The sequence below is a fragment of the Elephantulus edwardii genome, unplaced genomic scaffold, assembly GCF_000299155.1.
Source record: "Elephantulus edwardii isolate Elephantulus edwardi_28Jun2011 unplaced genomic scaffold, EleEdw1.0 scaffold00311, whole genome shotgun sequence".
Classification (NCBI taxonomy): Eukaryota; Metazoa; Chordata; class Mammalia; order Macroscelidea; family Macroscelididae; genus Elephantulus; species Elephantulus edwardii.
This window is the reverse complement of record NW_006400061.1, coordinates 1,497,058-1,521,382: the sequence shown is the minus strand read 5'-3', so window position 1 is coordinate 1,521,382 and position 24,325 is coordinate 1,497,058. Positions and strand designations below refer to the sequence as shown.

The 24,325-nt window shown below is 39.6% G+C and overlaps 1 pseudogene; it reads right to left on the bottom strand.

Moving 5' to 3' along the window:
- Positions 1-7,107: 7,107 nt before the first annotated feature.
- On the bottom strand, positions 7,108-14,042 carry LOC102870247 (annotated as a pseudogene).
- Between the last annotated feature and the right edge of the window lie 10,283 nt (positions 14,043-24,325).

Genomic DNA, 24,325 nt, shown 5'->3' with positions numbered 1-24,325 from the left:
ACCCAAGCAGATATATGCACACCCATGTTTATTGCAGCTTTGTTCACAATAGCAAGGAGTTGGAAACAACCTAAGTGCCCATCAACAAACAAGTGGTTAGAGAAGCTGTGGTATATTCACACAATGGACTATTACGCTGCAATGTCAGTCACAAGTTGGTATGAGCCACATAGTCTCATACCTTTGCATAGTCAATAAAGTACAAATAGACATTCTTCTGGTATGCTTTACTTTCAGCCAGGATTCATCTGACATTAGCACTTATATCTCTGGTGCCACATCCTCTTCTAAATCCTGCTTTAATTTCTGGGAGTACCCTATATATGTACTGTACCAGACATTGTTGCGTGATTTTCAGCAGTATTTTGCTTGTATGTGATAGGAATGATATTATCTGAAGTTTCCACATTCAGTTGGATCACCTTTTTTGGGAATGGAAACAAACATGGACCTCTTCCAATCCTTTGGCCAGACAGCTGTCCTCCAGATTTCCTGGCATAGACTGGCTTCATCTGTTAACTGAAAGAAGTCAATTGGTATCTCATCGATTCCTGGGGCCTTACTCTTTGTCAATGCCTTCAATGTATCTTCTTTCTCTTCTTTACCATTGGCTTCTGTTCATATGGTAATTCCTGAAATTTTTCAGTGTCAATCTATTCTTTTTGGTACAGTGACTCTGTGTGTATATTCCCTCCATCTTTTGATGCTTTCTGGGTTATTCAATATATTGCCCATCTCGTCCTTCAATATTGCAACATGAGGCTTAAATTTGTTTTTCCATTCTTTCAGCTTTTGTTTTTCAGTTCTTTCAGCTTGAGGAATGCAGAGCGATCTCTTCCCTTTTTATTCTCCAGTATCAGCTACATCACATCATAAGAAGCCCAAACTTTGAGTGGTAACTGGCCAATTCACCAGTTCTCTCTTTGGCATCTCTACTATGTTGAATTGTATACTTAAGTTTCTTATCTCATAGCTAAACGTGGATTTTACAGCTCTAGACATCATATCCCTCACAATCATGTCTATATTAATTTCCTATGGCTGTTTTCACGGACTCCCACAAATTTACTAGCTTAAAATAACAGAAATTTATTCTCTCAAGTTCCTGAGGCCAGAAGTCCAAAATAAGCATCACTGGGCAGAAGTCAAGGTCCTGTCAAGACCACACTCCTTCTTGAGCATCTAGGCAAGAGCCCAATTCTGAATATGACCAGAAACTAGTCCTTCTCTGAAATAGCAGTATGGACAATTCATCTCTTTACTACAAATTCCCATCCTTCAAATTAGTCTCAGTTACCTACATTTCTCATGTTCTTCACATGCATCAACCTCTTCGTTTCATTCTTTCTACTCCTTAGTCCATCTAGTTTTGTGTATTCTACTATGTAGAATATATTACTTATATTCTGAATTTCCTTGCCTTCTGTTGAAGGTACCAAGCAAAATTCCAATCCTAGATGCACCCCACTGTCTTTCTGCTCAAAGCACATTCTGAGAGCCTGAGTTAATAGGTATACTAATAAAATCATACAGGTGTCAAGACTATCTATCAGTCCATATATTTGAGAACTTTAACCCAGACCAAGTTACAGTATAGTAAATTGCTTTTATAAGGCCTTTCTAGCCTTGATCTTCTAACTCTTACAAAATTATTAACTAGGATTATCCAAATAAAGTGTATAAATGTCTTGTAGTGATTAGACAGTGATTATGAAAATGAGAGCTTATGACCTACCAAGGATACTGGCTAGTTTGAGCATCTTGCTAAGGTTTAATGGCATCCACTTCTAAACAACATGCCTCTGGAAACTCTATGAACTTTGATAAACGACTATCATTATAGAAAGGCTTCAGGCCTTTTGTTCATAGAGTTGCTCTGAGTCATGCTGCACTCTACCCCAATCAACAAAAAACACAGGAGGAGACCTTACTAGCATCAAGAAGAAATGCCAAGAATGGAGTGTGTTCTTTGAACTCATAATCATAATCTAGGAACCTCCTAGACCCAATAGAAAAAGAGAGTTGTGGCACTGGAGGCAGATTATGTAAGAGAGCATGAGTGTTGAAAACCAAGAGACTGATATCAGACAGCTAAAGGGAATTTCAATTGGCCTAGTGGACAGATAACGATGCTACCAAGCCAAAGGTGGGTGATTTTAATCTGTAGCCCTCAGGCCTGGTTTTGATTGATTTTGGTCAAACATTCTTCTAAGTGGTATAGCACTGGTCTGTCCATTTGCTGTACAGAGGTAACTCATGGTTGCTGTTATGCTGAACACTGTGACACTGATTTGCCAAATGTGATAATGGTTACCCATGGTGGACAGGGTTTGGTGGAGCTACCCGATTAAAACTAAAACAAGCTTGGAAGCAGGAGTGGCATCCACTTCCAAAATAGTTTGCCTCTGGAAACCCTATGAACTTGGAGAAACAATGAAAGTTATACAAGTGTTCAGGTCTTCCGTTCATAGGGTTGCTATGAGTCGCCTACGACTCGACAACACTTAACAACAAAAATAGCAGGGAGTTTGCCGAACATCGGAGTGAGAGAGCTGAACATCTTTGGCTAGAAGGCTTCACCAAAGAGTGACTGACAGCTAAAGAGATGTAACACTTGGCTAAGCAGGGTAAGGAAGACACTAAGTCAGAATAGGACCTGGAAGTGGTAGGCATATGTAAGGCCTGGTGGTAGAGTGAAGTCTACCTGTGGGCACAGAAAAGAAGGAGTTTTCCTGTTCAAGAATGATATCTGAGTTACTATTGTTACTTCCAAGTTAATCCTGATTCTGAATTATGACCTGTTACCTCCCTAGTAAACTTTATTATCACAGATACGGACTGTAGTTCTGTGTGGTCATTGAAATGATTTCTTGAACATAACACAGAATGTAACATAGGGACTTAGAGTGCCTTTGGAGGAATGATTCATGTCAGAATTGGTAAATGAATTGAAATGTGGAAATGAACAGCTTTTCACTGATGCTGACTCTCTCTTCTGAAGTTAGCTGTGGTCAGATGCGACTACATTACATGGGTCTTCAACAAAGCTTGCTATTCTGAAAACCTTTCTCTTGACTTTTTTTTTTCCTAAATTTTTATTTTTATACTGGTTTGTGTCTTGACTTTTTAATAATGATCTGCTCCAAATAAACTCATTTCTGCAATTTCCATTCCTTCATTATCGGTAGAATAATTCATCATAGTTAAGATCATATGTATACTATGTACATTTATACTTCATTTACATGAGAGACAGCTATTTTTACTTTCTTTTAACCACTCCTACTTGAATTAATAGTATCATGATAAATGGAGAAAATATGAAGTTGTTAATAATTTTATCGTTTTCAGATCCACAATCAACATCCTTGGCACCAGCAGCCAGGAACTCAAAAGATGAGTTGCTTTGGGAAAGCCTCCTGTTAGGACACTCTCTAGAATGCTAAAGAGAAACAAGAGCAGTCTAGAGACTGAGTGCACTTGATCCAGGACATGGTCTTCACAACTGCTTGCTATGCATCTGAGAGCTGGACAATGAATAAGGATGACAGAGTAAGAATTGATGCCTCTGAGTTGTGGTGCTGGAGAAGAGTATTGAACACAACATGGTTTAAAATTCAGGAAGGCACGTGTTGAAGTTATATCCTCTCCCCATACTTTTTCCAATCTATATGCTGAGCAAATTATTAGAGAATCTAAACTCTATAAAGAAGAATATAGCATCAGGATTAGAGGAAGACTTATCAATAACCTTCGGTATGCAGATGACACAACCTTGCTTGCTGAAAGTGAGCAAAACACTTGTTGCAGGAGATCACACACTGCAGCCTTCAATATGGATTGCATCTCAATATCAAGACAAGAAAATTTCTCACCACAAGACAACATCATTAAAATTGAGAAGATATCAAGACTACCAAGAACTTCATCTTATTTGGATCCACAATCAATACACTTAATAGTTAGTAGATCAGGAGATGTATTGGACTGGGAAAATCTGCAGTCAGGGACTTCTCTATATTACTGAAGATCAATGATGTTAGTTTGAAGACTAAAGTGCACCTGATTCAGACCATGGTCCTTTCAATTACTTGCTATGCTCCTGAGAGCTGGACAACGAATAAGGATGACAGAAGAAAAATTGATGCCTTTGACCTGTGGTGTTAGAGAGGAGTTCTGAATATTCATCCCATGGACTGCCAAAAGAACAAACACATATCTTGGAGGAAGTGTAATCAGAGTGCTTCTTGTAGCCAAAGATGGTGACGCTTTGTCTTTCACACTTTGTGCACTATTCCTTGGTGAAAGACATCATGCTCGGAAAGGTAGAGGTTTAGAGAAGGAGAGGAAAACCCTCAACCAAGTGGATCAATGCACAGTGACTGCAGCAATGGGCTTTAGTGTGTCAGAAATTGAGGCTGGCACAGGATAGAATAAAGTTCAATCAAGTCTGTTGTTCATAGGTTTGCTATGAGTCATACTTGACTCAATGGCATCTAACAGCAACAATTTATAATCCTGTGAGCTCTGGTGGCCTAGTGGTAAGAAGCTGCACTGCAATCCCAAGGACACACAATTAGAATCCACCAGCTGTTCTGTGAGACAAAGAGGGGCAATATTTTCCCTGAGGTTTACTGTCTTTGAAATCCCACTAAAGGGTCAGCTATGAGTCAGTTCCAATTCAATGGGACACAGCAATTTATAATCCTAAGGAGCTCTTGTGGTTTGAGGGTAGGGAAGTGTACTACCAATTCAAAGACAAGTGGGTCAGATCCACCCATCGCTCTGTGAAAGAAAGATGGGCTATATTCCCCTGGGATTTATTGCCTCTGAAAACCTGCTGAAGAGTCAGCTATGAGTCATTTCCAACTCAATGATACATAATTACAACAGCAACAATTTATAAACCTAACAGAGATCATTTTCTCCTTTCAGATTTTGTAATATACCTTCTTATTATATTACTACAAAGACTATCATATAAATTAACTTCTTTTTCATAGTAATGAAATTTCTATCTCATTCCAACTTGATGTATATTTCAACTCATTAACTCCTGGTGAATTCTTTGTTCCATGGCCTTTTCACAATTTCTAACTTTCTTCACCCTAGTAGTGGTAGTAACTAAGTGGTGGAGTTGGTATCAAAGGAAGAAAAAGTGGCTCCATTATGCATTCATAATCATGGTCTGGTATTTATAGTATGTCAACATCTTTTCACTCCTTATTTATTTCCCTCATTTTCTCCTTTTCTACTTTTTCTTTTATTCTAAGTTGACGTAGAGTAGGAAAGATATTCAAACTCTACCAAATAAAAGACGAACTGCATTGGGAAAGTCTGCTGTTAGAGACATCTCCAAAGTACTGAAGAGCAATGATGTCAGTCTGGAGACTAAGGTGCTCCTGATACAAACCATGGACTTTGCAATTACTTGCTATGACTAGGGATGATAGAAGGAGAAATGATGCCTTTGAGCTGTGGTGCTGGAGAAGAGTACTGAATATACCATGGACGGTTAGGAGAACAAATAAGTTCGTCCTGGAAAGGGTGAAGCAAGGCTGCTCCTGGGTTGCAAGAATTCTAGCGCTTCGTCTGACATACTTTGGACATGTTGCAAGAAGGGATCAGTCCTTGGAGAGGGACATCATGCTTGGGAGGGTGGAGGACAGCACAGGAGAGGAAGACCCTTGATGAGATGAATTGATTCCATCACTGGGGATAGTCATGTCATAGACAATAAGATTGGCAAGGGATAGAGCAGGGTTTACAGCTGTTGTACATAGAGTCGCTATGAGTCACAGGTGACTTGACAGCACATAACAACAACCAACATCTTCTAGTTTTTATGCCAATTTACTATGTTTTCCTCCAGTTTTCTGATTTAAATGAAAAGAGTTGCACTTCCAATCCCAAAAGCTGTGCCTCTCTGATGGTTGAAACCCACCAGCTGCTCATTGAGAGAAAGTTGGATAATCTCTCATGTGATTTATGGCTATGGAAACCCAGTGGAGGATAAACCCTCCTTTAGTATGAACTCAACAGGAACTAATGTTAAAATAAGGAGTGGGTTTTTTGGTGGTTTTTTTTTTTTTTTATTTCATGGCCCTTCTTCCAGGAGGACATTAGAAAGCCTTCTCTTAAGAGAAAATATAGCCTGAAAAGGCAGCCAGGAAAGATTGTGGGTGGGTGACTTGCTTCCCTTTGCCCCCCTCTACCCCCACATAGTCTAAATGGCAATTCTGACAGACAAACCTCTTTGTTCCACTCTTAAAAATTCTTCAACCACTCCTTTCCAAATTTATCTTCACTTACTATCCATCTGATACTGTCATATGCTATAGCCTAAGTCACCCCGAGTTTCTTACAGACACCTCAGCTTCTTCACACTTCTTCACTGTTGTTCTTTAGTGAACTAACCTCCCATCTTCTTCACTTAGTCAATATTCACTCATTGTCAAGGTTCAGTTCAAGAATCTTGATTTAGGGGAAAATTCTTATTTTCTCTGTCCCTCTACTTCAACTAACTTTTTCCTTCATGTTGTTCCTTATGTCCCTCTAAAAACATACCACATGTCGCATTTTATTACGAAAGAACATACTATATCCAAAAGAACATAATATATATTATAATAGTGACATATATCATTAGTCTTATTATAATCTTGCAGAAGACACTGTGTCTATGCATCCTTTTATTGCTCAAGTAACTAATGAATGTGTCTCAGCTGGTGACAATTTTCAATTAGTAGTAGAATTCTTGCTTTTCCTTGGTTTTTTCACAATCAAGGGATTTTTGTTTTGCTTTTACATGAGTTTAATCATTTAGCATTAAAAGACTGCCATAGTTCCTAGTGGCAAGAAGTTGCACTGCAATACCAGAAGTACATGGTTCAAATCCACCAGATGCTTTGCTGGAGAAGAAGGGGCAATCTCCTGTAGCAGTCAGATCCAATTTGACAGTACACACAAAAAATAATAAATTTTTTTTTTAAAAAAGAGAGAGACTGCCATAGTTGTATATGAAAACAAAAACAATAGCCAAGCATATTATAATTACAGTCCTTCACTTTGCACTTCCTGCATATCAAATGTTATCAATGATTTACATTAAGAGGTCTGGCACTGAACCCTACTTCTGAGGTGATAGTCATCATCCTCATATGCTTCTCCTTTGTAATGGTGTCATCTTTCCTGGTTTGGATCAAAGTCCACCAGTTCTACCTGATCCATTTCATCAGTCTCTTCTACTTCCTTCCTCTGTGGTGGGAGTTTTTCCAGCAGAGAGAGCTTTTAGGCAGAGAAGAAGCCATTCCTCAGGAAAGTTAATCTTGAATTCAATTATTACACGCCCTTTTTCATATGGTCAATGCTAAGTATGCATGCCTCCATTTAATACCCATTTGATATACTCATGCTTGCCTATCTGACCTGGATGAGAGGTGATGACAATAGTTCAGTTGTCTAGAGTACATACTGGCTCGTGGAAAGCACACAGAGCTTCAACCAGCTGTATATCCGTACACCTGGAAAGATCTCCTCCTTATCCAGTAAAAACAGCAGGATCCTTCTGATCTAAAACAGTTATATCTCCTGGTTCCAGTCTTGGCTGTTGGTCTCCTTCACCATAGAATGTTATCTTTTCACCATTGTTCTTGTATTTGTGAACTTCAAGAAAATTTTCTCTCAAACTGTCTTCCTTCCATTGTAGTTTTACTTTTATCTTTAGGGCTAATCTGTTCCCCATGGACCTGGAACTCCATGCACACAGACAGCATTTGATGAACTGTTCAACATCCAATTTTATTTCCATTCCAGTACCTCCACAGCTAAGAAAAAAAAGCGGGGGGGGGGGGAAGGCGCAAAGGGGAAGTGAGCTCTGCTGTCTGATGACAAGAACCTGCATTGCAATTCCCAAGGCGTGTGGTTTAAATCCACCAGATGCTCATAGGGAGAAGGATGGGCAATCACCTACTGTGTGATTAACTGCCTCTGAAAACCCATAACTGAAGAAGAATTCAACAACACCCTTAATATGCAGATGATACAACCTAAATGAATGTAAAGAGAACTAGGGTCATTATTGATAAAAACAAATCACTGCAGCTTTCAGTATAGATAACACCTCAAAAACAATCAAGTAAGTAAAAAAAAAAAACATCTTCACAAGGACACCAGTAAGTGACTCTACAACAAAAAGAGAAACCTTCAAACCCAAAAGTTCAATCAAGTGAGGTATTTGGCTATGTCTAAGAATTATTTGTGGTGGTGTTGTTATGTGCTGTTGAGTCACTTGCAGCTCATAGCAACCGTATGCCAAGAGCTCTGAACTCTGTTGTGTCCTGAGCCAACCTCATTGTCTCTGGCACAGGCATGCCCATTACCTCAGTCACTGAGTCAATGCATTTTATCTAGGGTCTTACTCTTTTGCACTGTCCTTCCTCCCATCCCAAGCATGATGTCCACTTCAAGGACTGGAACTTCCTTGCAATATGCCCAAAGTATGTAAGACAGAGTTTTAGAATCCTTGCCTCCAAGAAGCAACCTGGTTTCAGCCTCTCAAGGAACCTGTTTTATCCTAGCAGTTCATGGTATATTCAATACTCTTCTCCAGCACCACAGCTCAAAAGCATCAATTCTCCTTCTTTCCTCCCTAGTCATTTCCAGATTTCTGATGCACAGCAAGTAATTGTAAAGACCGTGGCATGGATTAGACACACCTTAGTCTCCAGACTTCATAATGAAGAGGAGACTCTGACAGGATTCTGGATTGTGTTTACTTTAGCTGCACAGCCAAGATCAGAATGGCTGAGTGAGAACTGGAGATGGCCCATCATACGGCTTCTTCTTGACTGTTTCACAAAAGCTTCTTCTTAAATGAATATCAGGCTCCAAGACAACACTTCATTTTAACTACAGGTGGCAACAGATGTTATAGCAGAGGATCCAGATGTTTTAAAAAGGAACAGAAGAAAGGTTCATCATTGCCTCAGTCTTATTTTTTGCCAAATTATTAATTCCACCCATGGCCAGGGAATGTCTGCTCGCAGCCTTTACTTTTAGCTCCTCGAGTTTCTTCTGTCCTTTTTTTGTTTCTGCTTGAAAGCCTTACCTTGCTCATCCATCTCCTTGGTCTGCTTCTTGGGCTGTTTCAGGGGCTTCTTACCACCTTCGCAGCCAGACATGGTGCCAGCTGCCCCTTCTCCAGACCAGCCGCCGAAATCGCAGTATCTTTGGAAGGACTTGTGAAACACTGGTGAGTAATTGTCTCTGGAGACAGGAAGTGAGGATTTAGGAGAAAGAAATTGTGAAAGGATATATATATATATACACACACACACATATATACACATATATACACACTTATATACGCACACACATATGTATGTGTATGTGTGTATATATATATATATATATGTATGTATTTTAGAACCTTCTGAATTCTGCATTATACTGCTGTTGTTGCTACATTACAACAAATGGACTACAACTCATTTCTACCCTATGAACAGCAAATCAGAATTTTGTCATAATCTGTCCCCCCCTCACTATCCCTGACACACTCAAGTTTATTGTTACAATTGTGCCAATCCATCTCACTGGCTTCTCTTTTACTATTCCCTCTAACTTATCCCAGCATGATATTTTTTCAAGGACTAGAGCAGAATGGCCAGATTCTGCAAAGGTGTATTTTCTGGTTTGTGTTGAGACTAGGGTGTGGCTATGGCTTGTTTTAGGATGTGAACTGATTGGATTTGGCCTCATATTTAAAAAGGCTTTTGGGCCCTCAGGCCTGCAGCCCTGGGGCCTGGTTTTTGTGGATTTCCCAAATTAAACAGGCTTGGAAGCAGAAGTGGCATCCACTTCCAGAAAAGCTTGCCTCCAGAAACTCTATGAACATGGAGAAAAGATGAAAGTTTCGTGTTCAGGACTTTCATTCATAGGGTCGCTACAGGTCGTCTACAACTCTACAGCACTTAACAACAGTCTCTCCTGAAAGCATGGCAAAAGTGTGTGAGATGAAGTATAACTATTATTGTCTCTCAGGGACACGAGTAGTTGATATTTTCTTCCACAGCCAGTACCTCACCTTGTTTGGACTGTTTATGCTGAGCTTCTTTATCCACTCTTTCTACTGATGTAGTCCATCTAATCTCAATGTAGTCAATGATTCTAAGGTGAAATCCATGCACATAGTTGATAATCATGTTTGGTTGGGTGTTTTTTTATCAATTATTACCATGAATACATTATTTAAACAACTGTCTATCATTCTATCTCCAGTCTCACTTTGGCATCAAGTCCATCTTTTCCAGCTCTTTGTTTTGTCTACAATTTTGGCATTTCAGTCACAAATTATTATTAATGTATCTTGATTACATGTTTTATCAATTAGAATGTAAAAATTGATAAATCTTCAATTTCTTCATCTTTGGTGAGTTATTGTGTGTATATTTGTATGCATATGTAGATTCCTACTATTCACAGCATTGTACCTCTTTAAATGCTCTTATTTTTAAAAAATTTTTTTAATATTGGTTTGCATTAAAAATTTGCATGCATTCTGTTTTGTGTTAAGAGTAGTTATCATTTGCCTATAACTGAAGCCTTGTGTGTTGTTATGAGGCTGAAACACTTTCAGTTGAGTTCACATAGTAAGACAAACCAGGGGTAAAGGTTAGGTAGAATACTTTAACAAATCAGATAATATAAACTCTTTTAATCACTCATTTACGGATCCACAACCAATCCTGGGATGGTCCAGAACTAGGTGGGACTTTGTTCTGTTGTGCATAAGGGTGCCATGAATCAGGGGCCAACTTGACAAGATCTAACTAACGACAACAGAAGCAATAATAACAAGTCAGGAATACTTTCTCTATGTAAAATATTCAGTTAATTATTATTTTCTATTACTGTTAGATGTTGTTGACGATGACTCATAGCGGCCCTTTGAGCAACAAATCTGAGCTGTGCCCTATCTCACTCTACCCTCAAGTCTCCATCATGCTTTAACCAATTGTTACAGTCACTGTATCCAGTCTTCTTCTCTTTCATGGACTCTCTATCTTTCCCAGTATGATGACTTTTTCCAAGGACTGACTTCTCATAATAACATATTCAAAGTAAATGAGACAAAGTTTCACCACCTTTGCCTCTAAGAAGTACACTGGACAAATTTGTTTGGTTTTTTGGAAGTCCACTGGCTATTCAGTACTCTTCAACATCACCATTTAAAGGTATTAGTTCTTTTTTGGTCTTCTTTACTCATTTTCCAACTTTCAGATGCATATAAAGCAACTGAAAGTAAAATGACTTATAACAAGCACACCTTAACTTTTACACTAACAACCTTGATTTTAGCACTTTGGAAAGATCCTGGGCAACAGATTTTCCCAATGCAAGGAGACTTCTTTTGCTGTTGTTGTTGTTTCCATAGGTGTTGATTATAGAAAAAAGTAAAATTAAATAGCTGTCAGCTTCAATCTTTCTCCATCTATCTTAGTGCTGTCTGTTGGTCCAGAAGTGAAGATTTTTTTTTTATTGATGTTGTTATGTGATCCATGTTAAAGGTTGTAATCTATGATCTTCTGCAGCAAGTACTTCAAGTTTTCTTCACTTTCTGCCAGTAAAGTTGTGCCATTTGTATACCCAGCTTGTTAATAAGTCGTCCTCCAATCCTGATGCTATATTTTTCTCCATATACACTGTCGTTGTTGTTATGTGCCGTCGAGTCGTTTCCGACTCATAGCGACCCTAAACACAACAGCCCTAAACCCTGCTCTATCCTGTGCCAACCGCACCGCCTCTGACACACCCATCCCGATTACCCCAGTCACCGAATCAATCCATCTCATAGAGGGTCTTCCCCTCCTGCGCTGTCCCTCCACCCTCCCAAGCATGATGTCCCTCTCCAAGGACCTGTCCCTCCTGGCAACATGTCCAAAGTATGTCAGACGAAGCCCCAAAATCCTTGCCTCCAAGGAGTAGCTTGGTTTAATCCTCTCCAAGATGAATCTGTTTGTTTTCCTGGCAGTCCATGGTACATTCAGTACCCTTCTCCAGCACCACAGCTCAAAAGCATCCACTCTCCTTCTGTCCTCCCTAGTCATTGTCCAACTCTCTGATGCATAACAAGCGATTGCAAAGACCATGGCCTCTATCCCACCTTAGTCTCCAGAGAGACACTGTTGCTCCTGAGTACTTTAGAGAGGTCCCTAACAGCAGACTTTCCCATCGCGATACGCTTTTTGATTTCCTGACTGCTGGTGCCAAGAGTGTTGACTGTGGAGCCGAGCAAACTGAAGCTGTGAACACACTCAATCTCTTCGTCATCCATCCTGACGCTGCCAATTGGTCCAGTGGCAAGAATCTTTGTCTTCTTGACATTGAGCCTTAGTCCATTCTGAAGGCTGCAGTCCTTGACCCTTCGCAGCAAGTGCATGAGGTCCTCCTCAGTTTCAGCAAGCAGGGTTGTGTCATCTGCATAACGGAGATTGTTAATAGATCTTCCACCAATCCTGATGCCACAATTCTCCTCATAGAGCCCAGCCTCTCGGATAATCTGCTCTGCATACATGTTGAAAAGGTATGGAGACAGGATGCATCCCTGGCGTACACCCTTCCCAATTTTGAACCATGCAGTGTTACCCTGCTCTGTTCTGACGACTGCCTCTTGGTCCAAGCATAGGTTTCGTATTAGCACAATTAAATGTTCTGGGATTCCCATTCTTCTCAGAGTCAGCCACAGTTTGTTATGATCCACACAGTCAAATGCCTTTGCATAATCAATGAAACACAGATAGACATTCTTCTGGTATTCCCTGCTTTCAGCCAAGATCCATCTAACATCAGCAACAATATCCCTAGTACCACAACCCCTTCTAAACCCAGCCTGGACTTCTGGCAGTTCTCTGCTGATGTGCTGTTCTAATCGTTTTTGGATGATCTTCAGTAGAATCTTGCTTGCATGTGAAATCAATGACACTGTTCTGTAGTTTCCACACTCAGTTGGGTCACCTTTCTTTGGAATGGGAACAAATATATATTTGTAAAAAAATATATTTGTTCCCATATACACTAGCTACTTGAATAATTTGTTTAGAATACAGACTGAATAAATATGGATTAGAATACAACCCTGATACACATCTTTCTTGATTTTAAATTATCCAATATTCCCTTTTTCTGTTTGCACAAGTGCTCTTGGTCTACGTATAAGTTTGTGTGAAAAAAATTGTGTGAGGAAAAAAATTGCATGAGAAAAAATATTTTGGGATTCCCATTCTTCCCAATGTTACCCACAATTTTATTTTTTTTTTTTTGATTCTCACAGTCAAATGCCTTTGCATGGTCAATAAAATACAGTTAGGCATCTTTTTGGTATTTTCTGCTTTCAGCCAAGATCCCTCTGACATCAACAATGATATTCCCCATTTCAAAGTCTCTTTTGAATCCCCTTTGAATTTCTGGCAATTCCCTGTCAATGTACTTTACAAGCAAGTTTTTAACAATTTGAGTAAGATTTTACTTGCCTGTAATATTGATAATATTGTTTGCCAATTTCCACACTTTGTTGGATCACTTTTTTCCCTTTATTTTAAAAAATGGGAAAAGTTATGGATTTCCTTAAGTTAGTGGGACATCACTTCTGAATGAGCTCTTTCTCTTACACTGAGCAACATTACCTGGCACACTCCACAACCACATTTGGAGCAATGCACACTTTGCCGAGTGCATTATCCTTGGACATTTCCAGTGGACAGTGATGCCTCATGCACGAGCCATCTCTGATTGGATTGCTTGCCTGCATCTGTCCACTAGCCTGGCAAAGACACAACCTCTGGTCAGGCTTAGGTTCCTCTGACACCATTAGAAACTTGCCCCAGGCTGTGTGCCCTACCCTTCAACACACTCAAAGACTAGAAGAGCTTTGACTTGACTCACGTCTTGGGATCTCTGTTACTACTCGGATAAGCAGAAATTCTATTCTGACTGAACACCCCAAAAACAATCTTCTGCTGGGCTGGTGTATCCACTGTCATGGTCCAGACAGGTTTTATTCTATTTCCCATAGCTTTTTTGATATCTATCGGCTGGTTTGTTTTAGTTTGCTCTTGTGTGTCACTTGGCAGTTTGTTGTACTAGGTGACTTTTTCTGGTGGTGCTGGAAACAAACACTTAATACACAGATAAAATATGAAAGTCTTCTTCACTTCAATCCTTCTATCATCCATACACCTTTCATCTTATATTTGAACCCTCAATGCCTTGTTCAGTGTCAGACATACACAAGTCCTCACCAGTAGATTTCTTAATAAACAAATGACTATCCTCCATAGCTTACTTATCTCAACCAGTTACAACATTTGATCCTAAATCAAAGTTCAACTAAAATATTCACTTATAACATGCTATTTCCTCAGTCCGAGGTAACACTGAGTCTGTGCTCGCTTGTGGTTTATTTTTGCTAACTCACCGTCTGAGTCTTCAGTCTCGTCCAAGTCCTGTTTACTTTGACTATTCAAAGCTCTTCTCCTCTGCTGGAACAGTTTACATTCTGAGGAAGTTTTCCTACTCCCTGTGCACTGCAAATTGGTTTCTAAACAATCTTGCCCACAGTCTCTATTAATATTGTACTGAGGGCAAGACAGGATAAAATATTCAAAGTAGCAGGAGTTACTTTTTAGGATGATTGAATATGATGAAGGAGACGAGGACAAAGGGTAATTTATTCCAAAGGAAGTCAACACCTTTGCTTTGCACTAGCTCTTGCAGTTAAAAAATAGGACTGGTAATTGGACTTGCTTTATGAAAATCTCATTAGCATTAGCATATAACTAAAATGCACAGCTCCATAGTTAATTGCAATCCTGCACTGTGGTTAACAACTACAGTGATGACATTTGCATATTGCACATAAAATTAAAAATGCATGTCAGATAGGTGCTCTTTCAGGGAAAAAAAATCCTTGAATAACATTGCATTCACGACAATAATTGGAAAGATTTTGAATTTGAATGGAAATTATATGTATAGTATGAGCTTTAGAAAGACAGAGAAGCCTGATCAAAGAGGAGGGGAAACTAAATCTGAAACACCGCATAGTCAAAACTCTAGCAGCTGGGATCTTCTTCAAGGGCAGGGCCATGTAATACTGAGCAGTATGTGCTTTGTGTAAATGTAACCCTTTCATCTGAAAGCCTCATTACACTTTCATTAAATCATCTTGTTTTGGTGTTTTTCCTCTAGAATGTAAGCTCCTTGAGATCATGGACTTGATCTTTTAAAATCTTTGAATCCTTCGATTTCTTTTTCACTTATCAGACCATTCATTTGTGAATCCAGACAAAATTGACATTTTCCATTTCATTTTACTTAAATGAACAACCAATATCCAGATAAGCAGCAGTCAAGAAACCAATTGAAATATTCCATGGGGAAAGTATGCTGTTTAAAAAGACTCCAAAGTTTTGTTGTTGTTGTTTTCTTTTTTTCTTGTTGTGTACCGTCGAGTCAGGTCCAATTGGCACAGGAGAAGATTGCCCCTCCTTCTCCAGAGGAGCATCTGGTGGATCTGCACCTTCAGAATTGCAGTGCAGCTTCTTGCCATTAGGCCACCAGAGCTCCCTAAGACACTAAAGTTTTAAAAATCCATGACATCATCTTGTTAAGTAAGGTGCATCTCTCCCATGTCAATTCATGATCTTTTCAGTCACCTCACACGCATGCAAAAAATGGATAATAATCTAACAACAAGAACAGTATTTTGATTTGTGATAAAATAAAAAGCACCTAATTAATAAAAAATGGATGATGAAAAAGGAAGCCATAATAATTGAAGAATTCAGATTGTGGTGTTCAAAAGGAATATAGAATACACCATGGACTTCCAAAAGAGTGAATACCTTGGTCATAGTAGACACATCCACAATATTCCCTGAAGTAAGGAAAGTGAGACTTTGACTTGCTCAGTTTGGACATCTCATCTGGAAACATCAATTGTTAGAACATCACATCATGCTTGGCAAAATAGAGGGTCAACAAAAACAAGTGAAAAAGTTCATGTGTTTATAGACACAATGGCCAAAACAATAGACTCAAATATCCCAACGATTGTGAAGCTAATACTGGACTGGGTCTCTTTGATATATATAAATTTGTTATGAGTTAGAGCTGAATCAGTGGCAACTAACAACAATTCCATCCCACAATATAGAGTATATATGTTGTTATGTTGTTGTTATGTGTTGTCAAGTCGCTTGCGGCTCATAGCAACCCTATGTACAACAGCCCTAAACTGTGCTCTGTCCTGTGCCAATCACACTGTATCTGACACTCCCATCCTGATTACCCCAGTCACTGAATCAATCCACCTCATAGAGGGTCTTTCCCTCCTGCGCTGTCCCCCCACCCTCCCTAGCATGATGACCTTATCCAAGGTCCCGTCTCTCCTTACAACATGTCCAAAATATGTTAGATGGAGCCTGAGAATCCTTGCCTCCAAGGAGCCACCCAGTTTAACCCTTTGCAGTATGAATCTGTTTGTTTTCCTAGCAGTCCATGGTACTCTCAATACTCTTCTCCAGCACCACAGCTCAAAGGCATCAATTCTCCTTCTATCCTCCTTGGTCATTGTCCAACTCTCTGATGCATAACAAGTGATTGCAAAGACCATAGCCTGTATCAGATGCACTTTAGTCTCCAGAGAGACAACATTGCTCTTGAGTACTTTAGAGAGGTACATAACAGCAGACTTTCCCATTGCAATACATTTTTTGATTTCCTGGCTACTGGTGGCAAGAGTGCTGACCGTGGAACCAAGCAGACTAAAGTTGTTAACAATCTCAATCTCTTCACCATCCATCCTGATGCTGCCAATTGGCCCAGTGGTGAGAATCTTTGTCTTCTTGACATTGAGACTCAATCCATATTGGAGACTGCAGTCCTTGACCCTCTGCAACAAGCTCTTCAGGTCCTCCTCAGTTTCAGCAAGCAGGGTTGTGTAATCTACATAACGCAGATTGTTGATAGATCTTCCACCAATCCTGATGCCGCATTTCTCCTCATAGAGCCCAGCCTTTCGGATAATCTGTTCTGCATACAGGTTGAAAAGGTATGGAGATAGGACACATCCCTGGCGTACGCCCTCTTCAATTTTGAACCATGCAGTGTATAGTAGGCATTTAATTATTTGTAAATCTTAGTAGAAACCAACTCTCTTACATTGAATCCAATAGGCAGGAGAGGCTATGTGTGAAGTGAGTTATAGGGGACTTTTTTTTTCCATTTACCTCTTTTTTTCTTTTCTTTTCTTTTTTTTTTTGCTTTTTTAATTAATTTCAATGAACATTTACGGAGATTTTGGATTTCCATTCATTCATTGTTTTTTAGCTTGATTTCAAACACATCTCTACCTCTTATCTTGTCCAGTGTCTTCAACATCCCTAAACTCTGTTCTCTGTAAAATCATTTGGATGGCACAGGATAATACAAGGTTCAGATTTGTTGTTCATAGAGTTGCTATGAGTTGTAGTTGATTTGATGGATCCTAACAACAATAAGCCTCTGTTTCCTTCTCTGTAAAATTATTTCTGCATTGTAAGGGTTTTTTATAAGGTTTAGAAACGTTATGTGAGTGCAGTACTTATTCCAGCACAACGTCTGGCAAGTGACCAATTCCACTTTAATCAAATTGATTTCTACTTATGATGAACCTATGTGTATCACAGTAAAACTGTACTTCCTAGGAATTTCAGTGACAATTATTTTGGAAGATGTTGTCAGGCTTTTCTTTACAGATGCCTCTAACTTGAACATCCAATCTTTTGGTCTGGACCTAAGTGTGCTATCTATTCTCACCATCTCCCCTGTAATATAAGAAGTGTTATTACTGTTATTGTGGCTGTTGTTGTAAGGCTAAGGATCATGGCAAAGGACATGCTGAAACAGAGGCATAAATCACTTCATATGCCAGTCAACTATGAGAAAGAACAATGTTATGAGTAACATTACTTGCCACAGGGCTGACCACTTTTGTTCTTTTTTTCACTGAGAAAGAAAAGAAACCAACGACAGTGAATGGAGGGATGTAGAGAACAATCAAGCTTTGTATGTTGGGCGTCCTTGTGGCTTAAATAATCTGCTTCTTGAAAGACAAAACCTGGGCCAGGAAGGAAATGCACAATTGACAACATAGAACTTTCTTTGCTGGATATTTCATTTACTCATGCATTTATCAGTCAGCTAATCTGATTTTGTCTGTCCCTATACAATTCTCTGTACTATGAACTCTGAAAGACGGAGATGACCAGTATGCAACTGGAAACTCTGGACTAGAAATAATGTGAGTGAGTGATCAGAACTGAAGATAACTGAGCATCATTGTCACGATGAAGAGTTGAAATTCTAGACAAACCAAAGCATCTTGTGCCTGTTTATAGGGGAATTATTATCGTTAGGAATGAGAAAGAGAATTGACGTCAATGAAGAAAACAGATGAATTGTATGAGAAGAGCAAAGGGAAGAGAAGAGTACAGTTTCAACTACAAGTTTTGCTGCTGCTGTTGTTGTTGTTATTGTTAGGGGGTATTGATTTGAGCATGACCCACAGCAACCCTATGAATAACAGATCTGAACCCCCTTCTATCCAGTGTTTTCCTCACACTCCCTGACACACATTGTGGCAGTCACTGTGTCAATCCACCTCGTTGAGGGTCTTCCTCTCCTTCACCAACTTCTGTCTTTCCGAGCATTATGTCCCTCTCCAAGTAATAGCCCTTCCTAGCAACATGCCCGAAGTATGTGAGGTATGTATGTATTTGCCTCCAAAAAGCACTCTGGCTGTGCTTTCTCCAGGATATACTTGTTTGTTCTTTGGACTATCCATGGGATGCTCAGTACTCTTCTCCAACACCACAGCTCAAAGATATCAATTCTCCTTTGTTGTTGTTGTTGTTGTTGTTGATTTCCTTCAAGTAGAGACTGACTCATGGCGACCCTATGAACAAAAGGCCTCAAGCCCCTCTTCAACTATAGACATTTATCAAAGTTCATAGTGTTTCCGAAGGGAAGTTGTTTAGGAAGTGGATGTCAATTGAGCTTCTTCTTTGTTATTTTTATTCATTGTCAAGCTCTCAGGTGTCTAGCAAGTGATTGACAAGACTATGGCCTGAATCAGACACACCTTAGTCCTCAAACTGACATCATTATTCCTCAGTTATTTGGAAAGGTCCCTAAATGCAGACTTTCCCTGATTGGTCAAAATAAGTTCTAATGGAAAGTCTGTTAGGGCCACTAGATTTCATGAGAGGTGGTCACTGAAGGATCTTCTTCAAGAAGGAGCTTATTGTAAAGTAATGTGGGTGAGAACTTGGCATCAGAAAGTAGGTAAAGTAGAAGATAGTAAGGAAACAGAAAGCAGAACGTGTAGGCTATACTTTGGCAGTAAAAGGAAAAAGCGAGGCCAGTAGCTTGAAGGCATAGCAGAGTTGGAAAGGAATGTACATAAAAGTTGGAAAGACTGGAGTAGAAGGAGCCAGTAGAAAAGAGACAGAAGATTTAAGAGGCAGCTGGAGGTAGCGATATTCTTGGAGTCAGCTGGAGTCTCAGACACCTGAAAAGGAATCCTGTGAGTTGTTCTGTGGACGAAATCAGGAACTTCTCATTTGGGTGAGGTGTACTATCTCTGTGACCTTGTCGACCTGGTTCTTTCCGGATCCCAAAATGTATTACACATAAATATCAGTTTACTCACCTATCTCCTGACACAGTGTTACTGGTTGAATTGTGTTCTATAAAAATTTATATTGCTATCCTAATCCTTCATACCTGTAAAGGTAAACTTATTTGGAAATAGGATCTTTGCAGATGTTATCAGTTAGGTTACCATGAAATCATATATCATACAAGGATAGAATAAGTTCGAGTTTCCTCCTTATGAAAGAGGATGAGGAACATAGAGACAGAGGAAGAATGTCATGTGACATTGCAGCTGAAGTCAAGTAATGGCTGGAGCTACTAAAAGCTAGGAAAGAGAGGTGTAGAACAGATTCCCCTTCAATGATTCAATATGGTTGACACCCTGATCTTGAATTCCCAGCCCTTAAAACTGTGAAAACAATAAATATCTGTTCTTTAGAATCTCCACTTTATAGTATTTTGTCATGGTAACCTTAGGAAGCTAACAAAAACAGTCAGTAAGGATTGTTGAGCCCATCTGCGCTGTTCCACAAACCTCGTCTGTTCAACTGACTGGAGCTCCCAGTAGTTACATGCCCCAGTGGATAACTCTATCTCTGCCTTCACCTCACTTGTACCCGATACTCAAGTAAGAAGTGCAGGAAGTCGAGGTTTAGTTCACCATTTCCTCCTAGACCCAGAGATCTGATCAGGTAGAAGCCCTCGTCACTATGTGCTGAGTGAATTGTATGACCCAGTAACTAAAAATGAATCCTAGCTTTCTTTGGAGATTGTCTCCTCCTGAACCTTTCTAAGTCTCTCTCTTCTCCTTTCACTCTGGCTAATACGTCTTTTTTAATCTCGCCACTTCCTGTGTCTTATTTCTACTTTTGGCAGCCTGTTTTTAGACCCAAGCCTTTCTTTTGTCTTTACTTGAAGACTTTCTGAAGACTCACCATCTCTAAGAAAATTCTCTTAGACCATAGTTTGACAATTGAGATTGAGCCAATGTTTTTCACACTTCCCAGTACTATGTGGATCCAGTTCATAAAAGACCAAAACCAGAAGAGTTTTCATTTAGAGTCAACCCTGAAGAGTTTTCATTTAGAGTCAACCCTGCTTCCTCCAGTTTAGTGTTATTGTTGTTTTGTGCCATCAAGTTGCCTGTGACTCATAGTGACCCTATGAACAACAGCCCTATACCCTGCTCTATCCTGTGCCAATCTTATTATCTCTGACACCCCTACAGCCCAGTCACTGACTCAATCCATCTCATCGAGGGTTTTTCTTGCACTGTCCCCCTGTCTGGGGTACTTTCCTTTAACAGTGACCAAGCTGAGAGGTCTTTTGTGGGAAGTCTCTACAATCCAGTCAAAGCTCCTTCTCAGATTGTCCTGATTTTCCTCAATAAGTGAATACTTGAAAGGTTTTCCAGCTTGCAACAAAGAATGTTTTCTTCCTTCTTCCCCCACCCCATTGATGCTTTGACTAATAACAATTCTTTTTCCAGAAAATTTTACATTAATCTCTTTAGGTCTAATCCCTTGATAGCAAATCTGAATGTTGCTTTCTGTGTGTTGCTGGCTTAGGACAAGAGTGGCTCCAAGGTCAGGTCTGGCAGAGACTCAGGAGTGCAAAGGAGCCAGTGAAGTGAAGAATAAGTTTACTCTTATCACTGACCACCCTTCTCCAGGGGCCTGCCATACACTTGTCCTCCTGTGAGTCACAGTTTGCAGGACCTGAAGTTCAAGAAAAAGAAGCATTGCCTCATAGCTGTAAATTTAAACTGTTTGCGGATTTCGTTTTCCTGCTTCTCGTTCTTGCCTGCTTTTGTTTGTCTGGCATGAGGGCACTGGCTCCTAGATTGGCCGTTTATCTCAGATGACTACTATTTGCCAATACTGGCTCATTTTGCTGCTCTGCAAAGCCACATAAAATTGTTTGTGACTTCCTGGTGCTCCTTTAAAGATATCTGTGCTAAATATGTCTCAAACACCACAACTGCCTTAAAGCTTAAACTAAGTGCAACACATGACTCACCCTTAGGCATGCTGACTAGAAACACACACCCTGTTCACTTAATTATACACCACTTCTCTACTCTGCAAAGTTACTCTACTACAGAGCTATAATTCCTTAAGCTTCTTTCTTGAAACTTTGGGTTCCTTACTAACACTAGACTCTACACTTGCTCAGTGGGGTTCAGAATTCCCTTTGGAGTGGCTTTAGGTGGTGGAGGTAAGCACACAATTAGTAGGAAATGCCAACATTGCCTACATCTCTGAATGGGACTACAGTGAAAAAGTACATGATCAGTTGGTTTTGTGCTTGATAAACTTGCTTCACAGAGAACCTACCCCTTGTCTTACACTGTGGGTCAACGTTGTTTGCCACTCTGCCTCTTTCTCTCCATCAGTACCTTTTCTGGAGCAGAACCACACTATCTCCAAGAGCACAATGTTGGTGCCTCTTTCAAATGCTACTTTAAAGTAGTCCACAGCTCCACAGTACTTCACAATCATCTGAAGTACATACCTAAAGACTTATTCTGTCCACTCCACTTCCTCTGCAGCTCACTGAAGAGGGAACTGCTAGTTTATCCTGCCGTCAGCCATTTCCCATAAATGTCTGGCCCAGCGAGCCGTGTTGTGGCAGGCATTACTTTAGTACCAATAGGCTGGCCCTCTTCCAAGTCCTCATTGTTAGCGAGTCTGTCCTGCTATTGAATGCTAAGTATGAGTCAGAAGTGATGGCGATGATATCCAAGGCAGGCCCTGACAAGGGGAGACCCGAGAAACAGGGGGAGGATAGGGCCTGACCTTTGCTTTGCTGGGCTGTGGCTTGTACTGAAGCTTGGTGCCATGTTAGTGTAAACAATATTAAACCCAATTCAATTACTACTCTGTACTCATCATTGGCTCAGACTGTCAGAGGCCCTGAAGAAGTATATGTTAGCTTGTGTAGGAGTCATGGCCAGCAGCCCAGTTTCTTAATTGGGTTTAGTTGGAAAATAAATGTCTCACTGGACAGTGACACCTATCAACTCATTTTTACAGAACAAAATTTTTTGCTTTGTGTAAGCTGATATGTAACTTTAATAATCACACTATTAGCACAGAGTACTGTACTCATTATTCAAAGTTGTTCTTCATCTTTTGAATGTATTACTGTATTTATCAGGTAACAGCTGGTAAAGGACTGCATCAGGCCATTAGATTAAAGACCATATTTTGAAGGGATAAATCTTGTAGGACCAGTTTTTAGCCTTTACTATTTTCATTCTAATTCTCTTTAAAGTTATTTTAAAAGAAAAGATGCTCCACAACACCTTGTCTTGCTCTGTGGTGATGAGGTCAGACAGCTCTCCCCAAGAGCCTGACTAAAGCTGTCTTACAACTGCAGGTTGGCCTTGGAAACTTAAAGAACTCTGAAATATGCTTAGTCACTACCACAGTTCAGCCCCCCAGCTCCTGTCACAGAGCTTGGAACAGAGGCAACTACACTCTCATAGTCTTACCAACCAGAAAAGAACAATAAGTAGTTTCCAGCATTTCCTTGTTAAAAAGAATTTCCTAATTGGAAAATGCTGCTCTGCTAAATAGGATTTTATCTGTTGTAGAATTTTATTGCTTATGACTTAAGAAGTCCCATTTTCTCTGGCATGTAAGACCTGGAAAATGACGTCTGTCATGACAAGTTTTCTGACAAAGAAGTATTTTCCCCATGTTGATCAAAAGTAAAATAATTAATTATCCACGAATAAAGGTACAGCCAAGGGGTGAAAGAATTAATGAGTTTTAATTGCCCCTAAAATTCCAGATGGAAATTTTAATATTCAGTTACACCTGAGGTAGCAAAAAAACTACAAAGAGCTATCTAATTTATTTGATCATACCAGAATTTGGTTGATTTCATGTTTCCTGGCTCCAAGGGAGAAAGATGGGCACCCCTAAAGATTTATAGCATTGACAACCTGACAGATGGTCACTATAAACCAGAGTCAACTTGGTGGCAATGAATTTGAGTTTTGAGAAATGGATCATTGCCTGGGACTTATGCATATATATGCTATTTTTACAGAGATTTACTCAGAATTGCTTATAATAAGAGTATATATGCACAATGTACCTGTAGCTGTCACTGTCCCGAGTGAATGAGAACAGAACTGTACTCTCTGTAGAGTTTTCTATGGCTGTGATATTACAGAAGTAGATTGCCAGGTCTTTCTTCAGTAAGACCACCAAGTGGATTTGAAGTAGTAATTTTTCATTTAGAAGACAGAGTAAACTGTTTGAGATATGCAGGGACTATTCTATCCTTACCTATCTAAAAAGCCAGTCTGGAATATTAGTTATAAGGAGCTAAAATTCTTTTCAAAGATAAGCTTTACATAGGGATAAAGTTATAACTATTAATTATTATATAAAATACAAAAATATTTTCTTTCAACTGAACAACAAATTTAATTCAAAGTGAGGAAAAATGGAGTTGCTTTCATAGTTTAAAAAGTCATTGCTAGATCTGTCTTGAAGTACAATATTGTCAGTGACAGGATAATATCTATACACATACAAGGAAGTCCAGTGAATACCACTATCATTCAAATATATGCACCAACAACCAGAGCCAAGGAAGAGGAGATAGAAGA